Raw genomic sequence first — 22,453 nt, forward strand, 5'->3', positions numbered from 1 at the left:
ATGGAAGTAGTACAAAGTAGAAAATTCCTTAATTACCAGGAAACAGCCTGGGTATTTACTATATTTATTTAGTTGGTATTCAACCTTTCCAGAACATACTATGATGAATTACTGCCAATTTCTAGCAATCAGTTGCCATTTATCAAATACTCATTATGTTAGGTTTGCAGAATAGATAATAGAGTTCCTATCGGGAGTTGAGCGGTAGCACAGCAGGTTAAGTGCGGTGGAGCAAAGCACAAGGATCAGTATAAGCATCCTGGTTCGAGCCCCCGGCTCCCCACCTGCAGGGGTGTCCTTCACAAGCAATGAAGCAGGTCTGCAGGTGCCTATCTTTCTCTCTCCCTCTCCATTTCTCTGTCCTATCCAACAAAGACATCAATAATAACTATAACAATAAAACAAGGACAACAAAAGGGAATAAATTAAAAAAAAAAAGAGTTCCTATCCCAAGGCAGAATTTATTATTGTTAGGCATCATAACACAAGAGAGAAGTAATATTTCTGGTTAAAGAGGAAAAGTGAACTGGGAAAATTTCATGCAGTGGGTAGATAGCCTAAATTGTAGACAGTTAAAGATCAGAGAAAGGATATTTATGGAGTAGATAACTTAGCTAAGACTTCAATGCATATTAGAAAAGGGGTTTGGAAAAGGGTTTCTAAAAAGCAGTTTCTTTGGCTATTTCTCTTTGTAAAATACTTATTTAGAGAAAAAGGAGAGAGAGACAGGGGAAGGAGGAGAGGAGAGAGCAGCCAGAGTATCACTCTGGCACATACAATACTGGGGGCTGAATTTGGCATCAAAACCTCATGTTTTGAGAGTCTAATGCTTTATCCACTGCACTGCATCCCATGTTACCCTTTAAAAAAAGATTATGCTACCACCCAGCTTTAATTTTAATGTTTATTTGTGTACTAGGAATTCATTATTGAAATAATGTATTAGGTACCATAAACTATAAAATTACTTTATACATGAATAAAATTAAGATCACTTAAAAACAGCACAATATCACACAAAATGATGATCATACTGACAGGAAATGAAATGTAAACTTGGTTAACAAACACACACAAGAATTTACAACCATTTTAGATCTTTCTATGACTAATAATCATGTAGGCCTGGATTTAGGATGAAGTTATGATTTCACCCTTACCATGTATCTTTTTAAAATTTTCATTATCTTTACTTGATAGAGATCACCAGAAAATGAGAGGAAGGGGGATATAGAAAGGGAAAGAGACACCTGAAGCACTGCTTCACCACTCATGAATGAAGCCTTCCTTTTTTTTTTTTTTTTTTCCCTCCAGGGTTATTGCTGGGCTCGGTGCCTGCACCATGAATCCACCACTCCTGGAGGCCACCTTTTCCCCCCTTTTATTGCCCCTGTTGCTGTAGCCTTGTGGTCATTATTATTGCTATTGTTGATGCTGTTCTTTGTTGGATAGGACAGAGAGAAATGGAGAGAGGAGGGGAAGGCAGAGGGGGAGAGAAAGACACTTGCAGACCTGCTTCACCGCCTGCGAAGCAACTCCCCTGCAGGTGGGGAGCTGGGGGCTCGAACCGGGATCCTTACGCCGGTCCCTGCGCTTTGCACCACATGAGCTTAACCCACTGCGCCACCACCCGACCCTTGTAGCCTTCCTTCTACAGATGGTGACTGGGGGCTTGAACCTGGGTTCTTGTGCATTGTAATATATGTGTTCAACCAGGTGCACCACCACCTGACCCCCACCATGTTTCCTTTCACAGGTCTTTCGAAAAATTCTCAGGATATGTTGTTGCTTGATATTTGATATCAGGATATGTTGTTGCTTGATATTTCCTAAATACATAAAGGGGGTGGGTGGTGGCACACCTGGTATCATGTGCAAGGACCTGGGTTTGAGCCTCCACTTCCTACCTCCAGTGGGGACACTTCACAAGTAGTGAAGCAGGTCTGTAGGCGCTTCTTCCTCTCTATCCCTCTTCTCTCTCAATTACTGTTATATAGAATTAAAAAAATTAAAACATTTAAAAACCACCTAAAGTTAAAATTATTTGGTGGTAAGAAACCCTGTCACATTTCCAAGTTAAGGTTAAAAAAAAAATGCGGGAGACAGGCGGTAGCGCAGCAGACTAAGCACAGGTGGTGCAATGCACAAGGACCAGCATAAGGTTTGAGCTCCCAGCTCCCCACCTGCAGAGGAGTCGCTTCACAAGCGCTGAAGCAGGTCTGCAGGTATCTTTCTTTCTCTCCCTTCTCTTGTTTTCCCCTCCCCTCTCCATTTCTTTCTGCCCTATCCAACAATAACTACAATAAAACAACACGGACAACAAAAGGGAATATTTTAAAAAATAGAAAAAGAGGAATGTACAGATATCACACACCATGAAGCTCTTAGTGGTGTTGCTTTTATATGGTGCTCAAGACTTGAACTTGGGTCCTTTCCCATGGTAGTGTGCCTTTTACGGGTGAGTCTTGTCCTGGCTTTAACACACATTTATCTTTTTGCCTCTAGGATTATTGCTGGGGCTTGGTTCCCACACTAGGAATCCACTGCTCCTGTACAGGACAGATAAATTGAAAGGGGAGCAGAGATAGGGTGCAGATCATTTCTTCACTTGTGAAGCATCCCCCCCATGCAGGTGGGGAGCTGGGGGCTCGAACCTGACATAGCTTAATGAGAAATAAGGAGGCATTACCAAGATTTCACACAGAAAGCCTTATATTTCTTCTCCAGTACTATTATTTTGATAGGACAGAGGGAAAATGACAGACTCTGGCATAGCTGTTTCACCACTCATTAAACACCTCCTACCCCCAGGTGGGGAGAGGGGACTCAAACCTGGGTCCTTGTGAATGGTAATGTATGTATTCAACTGTGTGTCCTCACTTGGCACCTTTAAGTACTATTTGCTTTTTACTTCTCTCCTTCAATTAAATTGATATAGGTGATCTATAAATAGACTTAAACTTTAGGAGAACTCCACTTAAAAAGATCTCAAGTCTGATTATCTGGCTAGTGAGTTGCTTTCACATAGCACTAATCTCAATATCAATATATTCTATAGTAAGTTAACTAACATATTACTAAGTGCTGTGTGAAATCCCTAAGTAAGACAAAGCAAAAGAATATTTAGGTTTACGAAGTAACAGGAGAAAGAAAAAGCAACAAATAATCACAATGCAACAAGAACAATAATGAAATTGTACAGAGAAGGGCTTTATTCCATTTATGTGTGCAGATATGGAGGGTGTGGAAGTCTGTCCTGAGTATTACAGAAAAATTTTAAGTCAAGATCATTGTGTGACAGAATGATGTTTTTGGATAGGACAGAGAGAAATCAAGAGAGGAAGACAGAGGAGGAAAGACAAGACACCTGCAGACCTGCTTCACCTTTGTGAAGTCCCCCTGCAGGTGTGGAGGCAGGGCCTCAACCCAGGATCCTTGCACTTCACGTTATATACATTTAACCTAATGCGCTACTGCCCAGCCCCCTATTTATTAGATTTTTAAAAAAAATATTTATTCCCTTTTGTTGCCCTTGTTTTATTGTTGTAGTTATTATTGATGTCATTGTTGGATAGGACTGAGAGAAATGGAGAGAGGAGGGGAAGACAGAGGGAGAGACACCTGAAGACCTGCTTTACTGCTTGTAAAATGACTCCCGTGCAAGTGGGGAGCCAGGGGCTTGAACCGGGATTCTTATGCTGGCTCTTGTGCTTTGCGCCACCTGCGCTTAACCTGCTGCGCTACAGCCCGACTCCCTATTAGATTTTGATGAGCTTCTAAAGAGAGTGTACTTGAATGAGGTGGCATCGATGCTTAAAATGCCTTAAAAGCAATACAACCAAAGCAGAACCTACAGATTGTGTAGATTTAACCTGTATAATTAGGAAGGCCAGTTGTTAGGAAAGTATTATGCTAAAGGATGGTTCAATTTACATTCCTAAAGATACATCAGTGGAGTACACATGCATAAATGAGGAAACAGATAAAACACCCCATATCCAATATTACAAAAAAATGCTTTTAAGAACCACTCTCAATGGGACAGTGATACCATGAAATATTTCATATAGTTTAAAGACATGATAGTGCTGGGTCAGGCAGTAGCACACATGGTTGAACACACACAGTATTCTGTACTAGGACCTGAGCTTGACATTCTGCTCCCCAACTGCAGCAGGGATGCTTCACAGTGAATCAAGTCTGCAGGTGTCTCTCTTTTCTTTCTCCCCCACCCCTCTCAATCTCTGTCCTATAAAATAAAATAGAAAAAAAGTCTTTGGGCGTGGATTGGATTGATAATGCCAATACTGAGCCTCAGTGATAAACCTAGAGGCAAAAAAAAAAAAAAAAGACATGATGTTTTACCTGTCTCATGGCGTACTCAGTATTAAATGTTTAATATTGAAGTTCCTGACAAAGGATATCACTGTGTTAGCAACTGTTATTTGCATTAGTAGCAGCACCTAAAGATCAAGTACTTTACAATCTCTCTCAATACCAAAACAAAAACAGATCCTTGGAGCCAGAAGCCAGCTCATTTGGTAATGCACACAATTTATCACATGAGGACCCGAGTTTGAGCTCCCTGCAACATAGGAGTTTCATGGATGGATTGGTGCTGTAGTGTCTGCCCCTGAAGTTGAAAAAAGGGTGGGAAAGTACTTCAAGTGGTGGAATGGTGCAGGCAAGAAGCCCTTGTGGGAAAAAAGTTACATTTGCCAGTCAAAATAGGGGGCTGGAAAGATAGCTCAAGTAGGGAGTCGGGTGGTAGCGCTGTGGGTTAAGCACACAGGGTCCGCATAAGGATCCCAGTTCGAGGCCCCGGCTCCCCACTTGCAGGAGGTCGCTTCGCAAGTGGTGAAGCAGGTCTGCAGGTGTCTTTCTCTCTTCCTCTGTCTTCCCCTCCTCTCTATCTTATCCAACAACAAGCACAGCAAGGGCAACAAAATGGGAAAAATAGCCTCCAGGAGCAGTGGATTCATAGTGCAGTCACTGAGGCGCCCCAGCAATAACCCTGGAGGGAAAAAAAAAAAAAAAAAGATAGCTCAAGTAGCAGGGCACTTGCTTCGCCATACCTAAGACATAGGTTCAAGTTACCAGCAAACCACATGGGTATACTATGGTTATGAAGAAAACTTTGGTGCTATAGTGCTTCCCCCTCTGAAAAAGTCAGCCCTGAGTAATGAAAGTGTGAACCTCCAGCGATTGGGGTGGGGTAAAAATCAACCAGAAGGGAGTAGTAATAAACAAGTTACCTATAGCTATATTTGCATAGCAGATGTTTCATTTAAGACTTAAATCATACATACACACACACACACACACACACACACACACACACACACACACACACACACACACACACATATATTAAAACAGCACTGCTAGTCTCTGGTTTATGGTGGCGCTGGGGATTGAACCTTCGACCTTTGGTGTCTCAAGCATGAAAATTCTTTAACCATTGTGCTGTATGCCCTGCCCCAGATGTTTATCGATGGGGTTCTGTGCCGTTTGATTCCATTGCTCCTGATGGCCATTTTTCTTTCATTTTTATGAGACAGAAGTTTAAAAGGAGTTTCACATTTGCAGGTGAGGATCAGGGTCTTGAACCCAAGTCCTCAAGCATAGTTCTACCATGTGTGCAAACACTCAGCCCGAAATATTTGATTTTTAAATATTTTGCACACTAATTAATCTTGTTCCTAAAGTTTCTACGCTTATCTATGTGTGTGTATATGTGCGCACACACACATATACACATATGCATAAGCACATACACACACTTTTAATGTGGTTCAGGGGAATGAACCTAGAACCTCTACAAGCACCATTTTTCTTCTTTTGGTCATCAGTGGGACTTCAACTTCACTGCTCCAAGCTAACTTTTTCTGATACAAAGGCAGAGACCAATAGGAAGACACCACAGCACTGAAGCTTCCTTCAGTGCAGTGGGGCTGGGCTTGAACCTGTGCCTATGACAAAGGGCATTATCTAAGTGAGTTATTTTAGTGGCCTCCAAGCCAACTGGAACACCCAGTGCCATCGTGGTATACCTATGTGGTGTTGGGTTCAAACCTAGGGCCTCATACATGGATCATGTATAATCTGAGTTAGGTTATCTCCTGGTCCTTTAAACTTTTTAGAAACAGGAAAATGCTGAATTTTTATTGGAATGTCAGTTTCACTGTGGTAGTACATACTTATGATTATAAAATAAACCAGATTTGTCTTTACATAGTTTATTAAGTTTCAAAATTAAAATGGACTTATACTTACCTTTTTGAGGTTTTGGGGCTGAAGAGTGGGAGCTGACAGTGCAACATCTCAACAAATGATCTAAGTGATTAATAAAATCCTTTTCGAAGAATACAGAATAGACTGCTCTGCTGAATGATGTTCAGCACCTCCCATGACAGTTCATTTTTTTTCAGTATTTTATTATTTATTTTGGATACAGATAGAAATTGGGAGGGGAGGGGGAGACAGAGAGGGAGAGAAACATATACCTACAACACTGCTTTACTGCTCATGAAGCATTCCCCCATGCAGGTGGGGATGGGGGGCTTAAACCTGGGTCCCTGTACACTGTTAACATCCATATTTCCTTAATGCTACTTAATGATTTTAAGTAGCTGCACAATATTCTACTTAACAATCAGCTTTTTACTTAATTTACTTTTATTGCCACCAGGGTCATTGCTGGGGCTCAATGCCTACCTGATGAATCTACTGCTCCTGGATGCCATTTCCCCAACCTTCCCCCCCACCCCCGCCTTTGATATGACAGACAGAAATTGAGATGGGAGGAGATAGAGGAGAGAGGCAGAGAGATACCCACAGTACTTGTTTCATCACTTGTGAAGCTTTCCCCTGCAGGTGGTGAGTAGGTTTTTGAACCTGGGTCCTTGTGTATGGCTTAACCAGGTGTGCCACTGCCTATTACCCAATTAGTCATTTACTACTTAGTATTTTAGACCTTCTTTTAAAATTATTTATTTACTGGATTGAGACAGAGAAACGAAGATGGGAGGGGGAGCTAAAGAGAGACCTGAAGCACTGTTTTGCCACTTGTCAATGTTCCCCTTCTATGGGTGGGAACTGGGGACTTGAAGTAGGGTCCTTGAGCATGGTAGCATGTGTGCTCAAATGAGTGTAGTACTACCATCTGGCCCCAGAACCCTTCCTATCTTTTACTATTATAAACATTATAATAAATGCATGGATTACTTATATTTTACTTTCCTGTCAGGAAATACCTGGAGTATTACTCCCTTCCCCTTTTCAGATAGCATGTGAAAGACATGAGGAAAGACGCCACAATACTCCTCCACTGCTCTTTAAGTTTCCTCCTTGCATAGTTGTGAACTATCTCTCCACACTCTCACTAACCAACTTTCTTTCAGACAGAAAAGAGACACCATAGCACTGAAGCTTCCTTCAATTTGGTGGGGGCGCAGGCTAAAGTCTGGATTGTATGAATGACAAAGCAGACACATGCAGCTATTCATTTATTGTGCTTAAAAAATATATATGATGGCACACACACACACACTCTTCCAATTTATCCGGGGGGCGGGGAGAACTATTACCACTTGTCAGCATAAAATTAGTATTTTGAACTTCAAATTAAGATTGAATTTTTTTTTAGCCAGAGCACTGTTCTTGTAGCGTGGGGGATTGAGACTGAAATCTTGGAGCCTTGGGCATGAAAATGTTTTGTATAAATCTTTTGGTTATCTCCACTGCCCTGAACTCTAAATATATATCTATATCTATATATCTGGAGTGCCACTCAGCTCTGGTTTACAGTAAAGTCAAGGGCTAAAGCTGGGACTTTCAGTGTCTAAGGTATGCTGCACAAACTGCTATACTAATCCTGAACTGTGGACCTGTTATTTACGGAAGTACTCTGAAGTCCTAAATGTCTTAGTCTACCTGCTTATCTCTATTTTGTCTCTAAAACAAAGTGTTAAATTCCTCAGGTGTATCAGAGACACAGGTTAAGAACTACAGATATGGACTGTTTAAATCTGAGGGATAATGACAGACTTTTAAAGCTAGTGAATACAGGTATATACAAGAGGGTAGGTCTGATGTTAAAAATGTGTAAGAATTAGTTGTATTGGGGGAATTTTTTCTTTTTTTAAATATTATTTTGGGGGGGGGGGAAACAAGACCCTGAGACTATAGCACTGCTCAGCTCTGGCTTTTGGTGGTACTGGGGATTGAACCTGGGAGCCTGAGGAATGAAAATCTCTTAACAATCATTATACTATCTCCCCTACCCATACTGGGGTAGTTTTCAGTGGTATTCATTCTCAATGCATAAAGGCACACAGATGAAGTTTCAATGCTGTGATGTCTTTCCTTCTTTTTTATTTTATAATAATGTTGGTGACTTTCTTAAAAAAATTTTTTTTATTATCTTTATTTATTTTTTGGATAGAAGCAGGTAGAAATTGAGAAGGGGAGACAGAGATACCTGCAACACTGCTCCACCACTTGTGAAGGTTTCCCCCTGCAGGTGGGGATCGAGGGCTTGAACTCGGGTCCTTGCACACTGTAACATGTGCACTCAACCAGGTGCACCACCACCCAGCCTCTCTTTCCTTCTTTCAGTGTGTCTACCTGAAAGAATAAGTTGTCTCGAAGCAGTGAAGCCCTGATGATGACAAAAAGAAAAAGGAAAAGTTAAGAAAAGAAGATCGGATAAGATCACAAGGTTGAAGTTGAGTTTGAATTTTACCCTTTAGGCAGAAACAATTTTCCAGAAATTACATAGTTTGGCACATATTATAGCTGATCAAACAGTTTTAAATAAAGACCTCCTTAGCTAAATTCTGCAGAATAGAAATGAGAAATAACCCTTGGGCAACTAAACTGTCACCCTGCACAGTAATTTTTAATATAAAAGGTTGAAATATTTTCTTCATTGCATATTGCTTTAAAAAGCCACCAGAAATCTGTAGGACATTTTATAAGTAAAGAAGATAAACACATGTAAATTCTTAAATTTCTGGTGGAGTTAATTCTGTATTACAGGAACTCAAGCAGTAACTTGAATAAAAAAAAATGAAAAAACAAAATTGCAAGAATTTCTTGTCGAGTAAGAAAAATAAATTAGTAGCTAGAAATGTGCATGTGATGGTTTCTTATTTTCTTCTCTCAGACATGTCTATCTTTACCTAAAAAAAAAATTAGGACACTTCCCCCCTTTTTTGTTAATAATGATAAACATTTAAATAAAAAATTTCCATGAATTAGAGGTAGTCATATCCACCTGTAAAAGGGAAAAAATGATTTAGGATGTCAATTTCTACAGAAATAAAGGTTATTTTATGAAGTTCAGAGGTTATGAAAGGATGACTGATAATCCAGTTAAGGCTAAGCTATGAATGTATCAATGTGACTTGACAACACCTATGGTTCTGTAGTAACCAGAAGAGAAATAATTAAAGAAAATCTTTACCATTAAATATAAAGTAGCCTATAGTCAAACATTTAAATCTGCTATAAATTATTACTATGTGTAGTAAGAAAGTGGTGTGGGAGTTGGGTGGTAGCGCAGCAGGTTAAATGCGGTGGCCAAAACACAAGAACTGGTGAAGGATCCCAGTTCGAGCCCCCAGCTCCCCACCTGCAGGGGGGTTGTTTCACAAGTGGTGAAGCAGGTCTGCAGGTGTCTTTCTCTCCCCCGTCTTCCCCCCCTCCATTTCTCTGCCCTATCTTAACAACGACATCAATAACAACAATAACTACAACGATAAAAAAAAAAAAGGGCAACAAAAGGGAATAAACATATATATATATATATATATATATATATATATATATATATATATATAAAGAAAGTGATGCTTGGGGAAAAAAAGTTGCATTTTAATACAGAATGCAAAATGAATTGATTAACTACCAAAATATTTCCTGGATACTTGCCTCCTTAAATCCAGAGTTAGCTGCAGATTTAATTCACATTCCAAGTAACAATAAACATTAGAATTTCTTTTGCAAAGATGAAGAAGAAAAATTAATATATACCCACGTATATATATTTTTAAAATATTTTATTTTTAAGAGATGCAGATAGAAAGATGAGTAAACAAGTGCATATAAATTCTTAAATTTCTGGTGGAGTTAATTCTGTATTACAGGAACTCAAGTATGGAGAGAAAGAAAGAAAGAAAGAAAGAGAAACACCATAGCACTGCTCAGCTCTAGCTTATGGTAGTGTGGGGATTGAACCTGAAACTTTTGGAGCTTCGGGCATGAGAATCTGTTTGCATAACCATTATGCTATCTACCCCTGCCCTACCCACATATATTTCTTCTGTGTAAAAAACAAAAACAAACACTGAGATTAACATTGAAAGGTATAACTTTTGATCTTACTATTTTATTATTTTTGAAGATACTTACAAAGATCAAGTATATCAACTCTCAGAAATAAAACTTTGCAGTCCTGTCGTGTTTCCTGAAAGTATGGCTCATTAAATATTGAAAGGATATTTCCTTTTCTCTAAACAAGAGACTGAAAAGCTGAACATCATTATCATGAACTGAAATTCAACAGTTGATTTCTATAATTTTAATTTTGAAGGTGGTGGGGAGGAAAGGTTCTAGGGGCAGATACCCAAGCCGTCATACCTATCATTTGCTCTAACACCAAATTACAACTCTAGCTAATTTTATTTACTTATGTATTTATTTATTGTGCTTCTCAAAAAAAAAATAATAATAATACCCCACATACTTTCCCACTCCATCCCTCATTTAGTGGTATTGGGGGGCACAGGGGGTAATGGAGATGAGCAATGCCATAGTACTTTTCCACCATCCAAAGAACTCATCCAGTTTCACCCAAGATGACCCTATATGTTATACAAGTTTTAACTTAAAGCCTCAGTCATTGTAGGATACTTGGCAGACTTGCTAAATTATCTCTTGGTCCTACAATTAAAAAAAGTTTTTCTGAATTATTTTTGTTTATTTATTAGATAGAGACAGCCAGAAATTGAATGCAGGCGGGGGGGGGGGGGGGGAGATAGAGAGACACTTGCAGTCCTGAACCTGGGTCTTTGTGCACTCTAATGTGTGTGCTTAACCAGGTGCACCACCACCCGGCCCTACAATTTTAATTCATTTCCAGGACTAAGGATATTATTTAGCTAAAACATCTCCAAATGATCCTTTCCCACATCTGAAGCATTTGATACATGTAGTAAATGTAAAATGTTATTTTTTCCTTGTCATTTAGATGGCAAATTAAATTAGTTATGTTTCTGAAATGTGACTTTAAATACATTTAGGAAGGGAGTTGGGTGGTAGCACAGCAGGTTAAGTTGTTGCAAAGTGCAACAACTGGCGTAAGGATCCCAGTTAAAATCCCCGGCTCCCCACATGCAGGGGATTCGCTTCACAAGCAGTGAAACAGGTCTGCAGGCATCTTTCTCCCCCTCTGTCTTCCCCTCCTCTCTCGATTTCTCTGTCCTATCCAACAACTTACAACATCAAGAACAACAACAATAATCATAACTACAACAATAAAACAAGGGCAACAAAAGGAAATAAATATTTTTTAAAAATACATTTAGGAAAACAAGTAAAACATGAACTTCTGGTTGTTCTGAACAATAATGACCAAACTGGTATGTACTTATTTTTTATTTTTATTTTAACCAGAGCATAGATCACTTCTGGTTAATGGTGATGTGGGGGATTGAACCCAGGACTTCAGAGCCTCAGGCATGAAAGCCTCTTTGTATAACCATGATGCTATCTAACCCTGCCCCAAATTGCTATTTTTCTCAGTAAATATTTCTAAGCACCTATGTTAAATACTGTGATATTTCCAGGTTTGAGAAGATTTATTAGAGAGACATCAACATAGCATTGCTCTGACATATGTGATGATAGGTACTGAACTCTATCCCTAAAACATATAAACCTTGTGTTCTACCTCTAAGCAACCATAACTATTTAGTTTTAAATAATCTTAATGGGGGCCAGGTGGTGGTGCATCTTGGCTGAGTGTACATGCTACATGTTCACGCCTCTCGGATCCCACCTGCAGTAGGAAAGCTTTGCAAGTGGTGAAGCAGGGAGGGCTGCAGGTGTCTCTCCCTTTTTTCTTTTTTGCCTCCAGGGTTGTTGGTGGGGCTTGGTGCCTGCCCTATGAACCTACTGCTCCCGGTGGCCATTTTTTCTGTTTTATTGGATAAGGCAGAGAGAAATTGAGAGGGGAGGGGAGGATATAGAGTGGGAGAGAAAGATGAACACCTTCATTGCTTGTGAAGTTAGCCCCCCTGCAGGTGGGGAGCCAGAGGTTCAAACCAGGATCCTGGCGCAGGTCCTTGTGCTTTGTACTATGTGTGCTTAATCCAGTGTACCATCGCCAGACTCCCCCCCCCCCATCACCCCCTTCCCTCTCAATAGATTCTGGCTGTCTATTAAATAAACAAATATTAAAAATCTTCACAAGAAAGAGATGAGCCAAAGCACTACTCTTGCATACGTGGTGCCAGGAGCTCAATCCTTGGGCTCCATGCATCAAGTTCTGTGGTCAACTATGAAGTCACCCCTTCAGTTACTCAAAGAATAAATTTCTGAGTCCTGGAAATGTACATGTAATGTGATGGTTTCTTATTTCCTTCTCTCAGACATGTCTAGCTTTACCTAAAAAAATAACTACTATTTGGGGAGTCGGGCGGTAGCGCAGCAGGTTAAGCGCACGTGGCGCAAAGCGCAAGGACCGGCATAAGGATCCCGGTTCAAGCCCCCGGCTCCCCCACCTGCAGGGGAGTCACTTCACAAGGGGTGAAGCAGGTCTGCAGGTGTCTATCTTTCTCTCCCTCTCTCCTCTCTTCACTTCTCTCTGACCTATTCAACAACAATGACATCAAGAACTACAACAATAAAACAACAAGGGCAACAAAAGGGAATAAATAAATAAATAAATAAAATTAAAAAAAAAAAAAAAACACTACTATTTGTGAAGCTTCTCCCATGTGCTCTCATGTGATGGTCAGGGATTCAAATCTGTGTCCTTGGCCATAGTAAAGTGTGCGTTCTATGGGGTGAGCTATTTCTAAGCCCTAGAAGTTCAGGAATTTAATTTACATGTTTTGGTACTTTCTCTCTTGCCTTAAAAAGGAAATATTTCACAAAATTTTGAATATTTACACTTATTATAAATATACATTAAATTTATTTGATGGTTTATGTAAGTTCTTTCAGTAAACTTGATGGCATCAACATCATTAAATTGTAATTTAACTATTTTAATACAGATAATCTGAAAAATACTTTCGACAAAACTGAAAAAATAACATTAATATGTTAAAATATCTCTGTAGATCATAGCCAACCTTACTTCAGCAGCACAGTCAATACTGGAGATAACTTAGAATTTAACACCAATATTTACGTGCTGCTAAAGCACTGCTGACAACACTATCAAAAGAGCTATGAATAAAAATTAATTTTCTTCAGAAGATCAGATCCTTGTATTTTTGAGGCAGCACAATATGGCCTGCACTTTTACAATATCCACAAACCATTATGTGCTGCTACTTTACTCCAAGGTTTGATTTTTTTAAAGACACAGTTTAACACCTAAGGAAATAAACTTGTTTCTTTTGTAGAAAAAGAATATAAACATTGTCCCTCCTCCCAGTTTCTAACACTGACAGTATAAAATTTCCAGAAGTTTTTAAGTAGCATAATAAGATTTATTTCTATAAATTTAAGGTAAGCTTATTATGTTCAAAGCACATTGCTATGTTAGTAAAACAAAGGATGTATTATATGAGAAAAAGAAAAGCATTTTTTTGGGTCAGTTTAGGTCAGTTAAATATTCAAGCTGGCATTAGTGTTTTTACTTTATAAACAAAATAGTTATTAATACTTGTGCTTTACCTTGATGATAAAAACAATTTATAAACAGCAATTCATTCCTTGTAACACACATTTCAAAAGACATCTTCTTCAAGTAGGTAAGGCTTCCTGTCAAGGGGAAGAGAATAAATGACATATAAGATCTCATTTTCAATAAATTTAAAATTAAAGAGAAGTGACAAGGTAAATTTTAATCCTAAATAAAAGTAAAATCGTATAAAAGGCCCCAAACCAATTTTTTTTTCTTTTTAAAGGTTTAGTTTACTTATGATATGTTAATGAGTTGAGAGAGAGAAGCCTGACGTGGTCCAGGAGGTGGAGCAGTGAAGCACTGAACTCTCAAGCATGAGGTTCTGAATTTGATCCCTGGCAGCATATGTACCAGACCAGAGTGATGTCTGGTTCTCTCCTTGTTTTTCATTAATAAATAAAATACTAAAAAGAGAGACAGAGAGGGAGAAAGAGAAGCCTGAGCACTATGCTGGTAACGTGTTATCAGGGGTTGAACCAGAAACCTGTCATGCAAGACTGATGCTTTGTTAGTTGAGATTTTTTTTCCTGACACCCTAATTTCTGTTAATTTGTATAAAATATTGAAACAACACTCTACCCTCAACATCTGGAGGTTTCCATCTCTTTTAATAATATTTATTTATTGGTTAGAAACAGAGAAATCAAGAGGTAAGGATAAGATTGAGAGTGAGAAAGAGAGGGGGCCGGGTGGTGGTGCACTGTGTTAAGTGCACATAGTACCAAGCCCAAGGAAATGGAGAGGAAGACAGGGAGAAAGATAAACACCTGCAGACCTGCTTCACTGCCTATGAAGTGACCCCCCCCCCCCGTCCTGCAGGTGGGGAGCCGTAGGCTCGAACTGGGATCCTTACACCCGTCCTTGCACTTCACCTTTCTATCTACCCTCCCATTCCTCAATTTCTCTGTCTCATCAAATAAAATAGAAAGGGAGAAACGAAGAAAGAAAGGAATGGTCAGGGAGTGGCAAATTCGTAGTTCTGGCACTGAGCCCCAGTGATAAAAAAAAAAAAAAGACTCAACCCCATGAATGTGGGATTATTTTCCATCATTTATCTAATTTTTCAGAGCATTTTCTTCCCCTTTCACCAGAGCACTGCTCAACTCTGGCTCAACTCTGGTGATGCTGAGGACTGAACTTGGGACTTTATTGCCTCAAGCATGAAAGTCATTTTACATGATTATGTAATCACCAGCAGAGTAACTTGTAATTTCAAAGCACAAGCCATCTTGGCTGACTATTCCTGAGCATGTTATTCTATATTTATTTACTTATTTTTTAAAAGAAACATTTATTTACTGAAAATAGAACCTAAGCATTATTCTGGCATATGTGGTGTCTGGATAGAACTCAAGACCTCATTACATGAGAATCTAGCACTCCACCTGCTATATCATTTCCCAGGCCAATAATCATGTTATTCTTTGCCAATAATCATGTTATTCTTTGCCATGCTATTATAAGTGAAACTGTTTAAAAATCCTTTTTGGTTATCATCATTAGTGTGTAGAAATATAACTGATTTGTAAGAAATTCTGAGGTATGTCTCCTAAGTTATAAAATCATTCTAGGTACAATTTAAAATCATTCTAGGTACAACTTGGTGCACTGGCCAATTTATGCATTCCTAACTCACAAATGTAAGAAGCAGAAGTAATTTATTTAAGTAGCAATGATACAGAACTGTGAGTCTGAAGTCATAAGGTCCATGATGGAAAACTGGCTCTGTATCTTGGGTAAATTACTTCAGTACATTGTTTTTCCTCTTCTGTAAAATGGCCTATTAGGTCTACTTCATAACCCTGTTAAAATTGTTTGATTAAAAACATTTATTTTATTTATGAGATAAAAAAACAGGGAGGGAGGCAGGCTGGGTGGTGGCACACTAGGTTAAGTGCATGTAGGGAGGTGGTGGTGTTGGGGGGGGTTGCTTCTCTCTCCCTGTCTATTGCCCTTTCCCCTCTCAACTTCTCTTTGTTCTACCAAAAAAAAAAAAAAGGTTGAAAAAATGGCTGCAGGAGCAGTGGATTCATAGTGCAGGCACTAAGCCCCAGAGATAACCTTAGAGGCAAAAAAAAAAAAGGGGGGGGGAGGGAGGGAGCGAGGGGATAGTGAGTGGGAGAAGGAGATGCCTGCAGTCTGCCTGAACCTGGGTTCTCACACATGCTAACTTGTGCCCTTTACCAGCTGCATCACTGCCTGGTCCTTAACTTTTTCTTTTAAACTAGAGCACTGCTCAGCTCTGGCTTACAGCGGTGCAGATGATTGAACCTGGGACTTTGGACACTCAGGCAGGAGAGTCTCTGCATAACCATTATGCTATCTACACCCCCCCCCCATCCCTTCCTGTCCTTTAACTCTTGAGAGCTAATTCAGAGGTTCTAGCAGGGAGTGCAACTACTCTATTCTCTCTCTCTCTCTCTCTCTCTCTCTCTCTCTTTTTTTGCCTCCAGGGTTATTGCTGGGGCTCAGTGCCTACACCAAGAATCCACTGCTCCTGGAGGCCATTTTCCCCCTTTTGTTGCCCTTGTTGTTGTAGCCTTGTTGTGGTTATTATTGTCATTTGTTGTTAGATAGGACAGAGAGAAATGGAGAGAGGAGGGGAAGACAGAGAGGGGGAGAGAAAGAGAGACACCTGCAGACCTGCTTCAGCGCTTGTGAAGTGACTCCCCTATAGGTGGGGAGCCAAGGGCTCGAACTAGATCCTTATGCTAGTCCTTGCGCCAAGTGCACTTAACCCGCTGCACTACTGCCCGACCCCCCAGCTCTATTCTCTTGATCAAAGCCTGCTCTGTCTCTATTTAGGGATGGCTGTCCTCTTTGACTGAGCACAGCTTCAGGAGGGAAGCACAAGGAGAGGACTGGAAAGGAGGGGACACCTATCCAGGGAGCCAGAGCCTTATTAGCTGAACCAACCTTGGTAGATCAATGGAGTGACAGATGTCACAGCCAGATTGCTCTCACATCTGATCTTTAACTCTTATAGTAGTGAACAGATTTTCAATAAATGCTTGCTGGATTTAAATTTATAGTAGGATTCAACACATATCTGACAAGCTTAGGGTTTCAGTGACTGCAATTCAATATGAAGCAGTGCTGATGACAAAGAGGAAGTGGAGTCACGCTCCATTAATAGCATTTTTTTTTTTTAATGATTTACCATGTGAGAGGCTTAGGACACTGCTCTGCTATAGTGTAAGGTGGTGCCAGGATCAACCTGCACTTATCTCACTGGTTGACATATCTTATTCTTAAGAGATATATTCATTGTACTTTGTACTTCAGACCACAAAGTATTTTTGGCTTAATTCCATATACAATTATTTTTAAGGAAATGCTGACAAATTGTAGCTGATTCAAAGTGGAATATCTTGCATACTAACAGTCTAGAATCTGTGCTAAGAAAACCAGTGACTTGGGTCTGTTTGGAGAAAAGATAAAACTACTTTTAGATATTTCTAGGATCAAGGATAAAGTTATGTTTTCAACCGGATGTCTTATAGGAATTTTTCTTTCTTTTATTTTTTTTTAATATTTATTTTATTTATTCCCTTTTGTTGTCCTTGTTGTTTTATTGTTGTAGTTATTATTGTTGTTGTCGTTGTTGGACAGGACAGAGAGAAATGGAGAGAGGAGGGGAAGACAGAGAGGAGGAGAGAAAGATAGACACCTGCAGACCTGCTTCACCGCCTGTGAAGCGACTCCCCTGCAGGTGGGGATCCGGGGTTTGAACCGGGATCCTTATGCCGGTCCTTGTGCTTTGCGCCACCTGCGCTTAACCCGCTGTGCTACAGCCCGACTTCCCCTTTCCTTTATTTTTTAAAGGTTTTATTTATATATTAATAAGAAAGATAGGAGGAGAAAGAAAGAATCAGACATCACTCTGTACATGTGCTGCCGGGGATTGAGTTCAGGACCTCATGCTTGAGAGTCTAGTGCTTTATCCACTGAGCCATCTCCTGGACCACGGAATTTTATTTTTTATCACTTATTACTGATATAAGTTTAACTTATATTAAGAAAAAAGTCTGGGGAGTCAGCCAGTAGCATAGTGGGTTAACTGCAAGTGGCGCAAAGCACAAGGACCAGCTTAAGGTTCCCGGTTCGAGCCCCCAGCTCCCCACCTGCATGCAAGGGAGTCGCTTCACAAGCAGTGAAACAGGCCTGCAGGTATCTATCTTTCTCTCCCCCTCGTTAAGTCTTCCCCTCCCCTCTCCATTTCTGTCTGTCCTATCCAATAACGATTATCAATAATAACTATAATAAAACAAGGGCACAAAAAGGAATTAATTTTTTTTTTTTTAAAAAAAGAAAAAAGTCTGGGGCCACAGGTGGCACACCCGGTTAAGCACACATAGAATGAAGTGCACAAACCCTGCAAGGATCCAGGTTCAAGTCCCTGCTCCCCGCTTTATGAGCAGTGAAGCAGGTCTGCATCTTTCCTATCTCTTGATTTCTCTCTATATATATCTAATAAGTAAAATATTTAAAAAAGGAAAATTTTAGTGTATCTTATTAAGTTGTACTGATAAGGTCTGAGAGGACAAACTGCCAATTTTATATTCTGAGCATAGGACACAAACACAACTTCTAGAACCAAATTAAGAAAAACGAACAGTAAAGTATTGGGTATAACATGAAGAGAGAAACTAACAGCCAAGTAAAGTCAAGTCTAATTACTAACAAGTGGATACACACACACTTATTTAAATACTGTATTGAATGTATTCCTGTTTTTACATGGAGGTAAGTTTGAAATTGCTACTACAGACTATAATAGTTCACTACATATGCATGTTTAGTTCTTATTTAAAGCAAGGTATATTATTAAATTCTCATTTTCTTTGTTCTAAGAACATGTTCTGATGTTTACCAGTTGAACTATCTGGGCTCACAATATGAACACATTCAAAGTAACTTTCTTAAGTATGGAATTATCTATTATTAAAGTTACTCATCTTTATTTACTTTTTTTTTTTGTAGTACTGAGGTCTTTCACGTACATTTCCACTATTCCACAGGAGACTTCTACATTATTTTATTTTATTTATCTATTATTATTTTTTTATTTTTTATTTTTTTTCCTCCAGGGTTATTGCTGGGCTCGGTGCCTGCACCATGAATCCACCGCTCCTGGAGGCCATTTTTCCCCCTTTTTGTTGCCCTAGTTGTTGCAGCCTCGTTGCGGTTATTATCGCCATTGTTGACGTTGCTTTGTTGTTGGATAGGACAGAGAGAAATGGAGAGAGGAGGGGAAGACAGAGAGAGAGGGGAGAGAAAGATAGACACCTGCAGACCTGCTTCACCGCCTGTGAAGTGACTCCCCTGCAGGTGGGGAGCCGGGGGCTCGAACCAGGATCCTTACGCCGGTCCCTGCGCTTTGCGCCACGTGCGCTTAACCCACTGCGCCACCGCCCGACTCCCTATTTTATTTATTTTTAATATTTATTTATTTATTCCCTTTTTGTTGGCCTTGTTGGGTTTTTTATTGTTGTTATTGATGTCGTCGTTAGATAGGACAGAGAGAAATGGAGAGAGGAGGGGAAGACAGAGAGGGGAAGAGAAAGATAGACACCTGCAGACCTGCTTCACTGCCTGTGAAGTGAGTCCCTGCAGGTGGGGAGCTAGGGGGCTCGAACCGGGATCCTTACACAAGTCCTTGCGCTTTGCGCCACCTGCGTTTAACCTGCTGTGCTAACGCCCGACTCCCCATTATTTTATTTTTATTTCTATTTCATAATGACAGGCACTGCTTCACCAACTATGAAGTATCCCCTGGTTCTGTGTGGTGCTTGGGCTGAGTCCTGGCCCTCATGCCTGGTAAGGTACACACTATACTAGGTGAGCAATATACCAACCCAGAGCCATCCATCATAAAGCTGAGATGCTGTTCAGCACAGTAAACAAATTTAGCCTCCTTTCTATAATATTGACATTAAAGTTTAAATTTTATAGCTATAATTTTGCTGAGAGCAGAAACAGCCATTTTTGTCTTAAAACAGAAAACTCAAAATCTGACTCATATTGCTAATCATGTAGGTCAAATATATAAAACTTTGAGTAAAGAACACCTATGATTAAACATTACCTAGTTCTCAAAAATAGTTATTTGAACAGTATGGAAAATGTAGCATTAGTGTACTTTCTCTTTGTTCATAAATTTTAAATATAGTTTTAAGATTCTAGATTTGATATGTACTAAATTAATGATGCTTTAGCATCTAAGTTTTTATTATTATTATTATTTTTTAACTGCCAAATGCTATTTCCTAGCAATCGAATACAGTGGATTATAATACCTTTTACTACTGGGTTGTGGGAAACGTCATGACATGTCAAGTGTTTTTCCTCCCTCTTTTGACAGACATCTTTTGCTAAAAAACATTCCCACTTTATATATTATTCACACTCAAAACTAAAAATAGATTTTTTTTGGTAAAAACACAACAGACTAGTTTTCTATATCAATTACATACTATCTTATTGGTTACAAATGTCTAATTTCATTCCCAGTACTATGCCCTAGTCCTATATACCATTTATAATTCAAGAAAATATCTATTGTTGATTTTATAACATTCTTAAAAATTGATAACTATTCCATGAGAAGTGGGTTTTTTTTGTGTGTGTAACTCTCCTCATTATCTTCTATTTCCTTTTTTATAAAATTGATGCCTCCATATTTTTGTTATCGACTTTTAACTACTGATAATATACCTAATAAACATTAAGCAAACTTATGTCTAGTTATTTTTTTTAATTATCTTTATTTATTGGATAGAAACAGCCAGAAGTTGATAGGGAAGGGGTGATAGAAAGGAGAGAGAGACACCTGCAACTCTGTTTCACTGCTTGTGAAGCTTTCCCCCTGCAGGTGGGGACCAGTGACTTGAACCTGGGTCCTTGAGCATTGTAATGTGTACTCTTAACCAAGTGCACCACCACTTGGCCCCCATGTCTAGTTATTTTAAACGTGTAATAGAAATACGAATATGTGGTCTGGGAGGTGGCGCAGTGGCTAAGGCACTAGACTCTCAAGCATGAGGTCCTGAGTTCGATCCCCGGCAGCACATGTACCAGAGTGATGGCTGGTTCCTTCTCTCCTCCTATCTTTCTCATGAATAAATAAATACAATTCTTTTTTTTTTTTTTAAAGATTTTATTTATGAGAAAGATAGGGGAGAGAAGGAAAGAACCAGACATCACTCTGGTATATGTGCTGCCAGGGACTGAACTCAGGACCTCATGCTGGAGAGTCTAGTGCCTTAGCCACTGCGCCACCTCCTGGACCACATAAATAAAATTCTTAAAAAAAAAAGGGAAATATGAATATAAGGAATCTGGCGGTAGCACAGCGGGTTAAACGCACGTGGCATGAAGCACAAAGACCAGCGTTAGGATCCCAGTTCGAGCCCCCGGCTCCCCCCTTGCAGGAGAGTCGATTCACAGGTAGTGAAGCAGGTCTGCAGGTGTCTTTCTCTCCCCCCCTCTGTCTTCCCCTCTTCTCTCCATTTCTCTCTGTCCTATCCAATAACAACATCAATAACTACAACAATAAAAAAAAACAAGGGTAAGAAAAGGGAAAATAAATAAATAAACATTTAAAAATATTTTTTAAAAAGTGAATATGTAGAAGGGCTAGGTGGTGGTGCACCTGGTTGAGCGCACATGTTACAATGCACAAGGACCCAGATTTGAGCCCCCAGTCCCTACTTTCAGGGGGAAAGCTTTGCAAGTGGTGAAGCAGTGTTACAGGTGTCTCTCTTCCTCTCGATTACCCCCTTCCCTCACAATCTCTGTCTCTATCCAACACATATATAATGATAATTAAAAGAATAAAAAAAGAAATATGAATATAGAGCTAAAGTAATGTGAAAACCTAAACAGCTCAAAAAAGAAAAAGTACGTAAAAAGAAGAAAAAGTATTTCTGAATAAAACAAAGTTAAAAATATGGAATTTTCTGTGTTCATACAACCACTAGAAGTCAAGATCTATTTCTTTTGAGAAGTACACTGTTCTGGTCTATAGTAGGAGTGTAATATTAAAAGATTTTTTTTTTTTAAGTTGTAGAAAATTTGGCTTCCAAGGAATTAGGAAACCCAAGTCTGGATTATATAGGATTCTTTGGGGATTTGCAAATGTTTCCATTCTAGTTTTCCAGAGAGAAAAATAAAGGGAAAAAAATCTGAAAAAGAAGTAACTGGTGACATTCTGTTATTACTCTTTTTTTAAAAAAATTTTTATATTTATTTTATTTATTCCCTTTTGTTGCCCTTGTTGTTTTATTGTTGTTGTTGTCATTGTTGGATAGGACAGAGAGAAATGGAGAGAGGAGGGGAAGTCAGAGAGGAGGAGAGAAAGATAGACACCTGCAGACCTGCTTCACCGCCTGTGAAGCGACTCCTCTGCAGGTGGGGAGCCGGGGTTCGAACCGGGATCCTTATGCTGGTCCTTGTGCTTTGCGCCACCTGCGCTTAGTCCGCTGCACTACAGCCCGACTCCCCCTGTTATTACTCTCAAAATAGTTT

General features: G+C 39.5%; 1 long non-coding RNA gene across 5 annotated transcripts in view; it reads right to left on the bottom strand.

Moving 5' to 3' along the window:
* Positions 1-22,453, bottom strand: part of LOC132539459 (uncharacterized) — a 111,223-nt gene that overhangs the window by 15,101 nt on the left and 73,669 nt on the right. For all 5 annotated transcript variants that reach the window (XR_009550758.1, XR_009550760.1, XR_009550759.1 and 2 more), the window contains exons 5-6: positions 13,915-14,001; positions 8,483-8,662 (exon numbers count right to left, since the gene is read on the bottom strand). This is a non-coding gene — a long non-coding RNA (uncharacterized LOC132539459). The remainder of the gene's footprint in view (positions 1-8,482; positions 8,663-13,914; positions 14,002-22,453) is intronic.

Source organism: Erinaceus europaeus, chromosome 7, assembly GCF_950295315.1.
Source record: "Erinaceus europaeus chromosome 7, mEriEur2.1, whole genome shotgun sequence".
Classification (NCBI taxonomy): Eukaryota; Metazoa; Chordata; class Mammalia; order Eulipotyphla; family Erinaceidae; genus Erinaceus; species Erinaceus europaeus.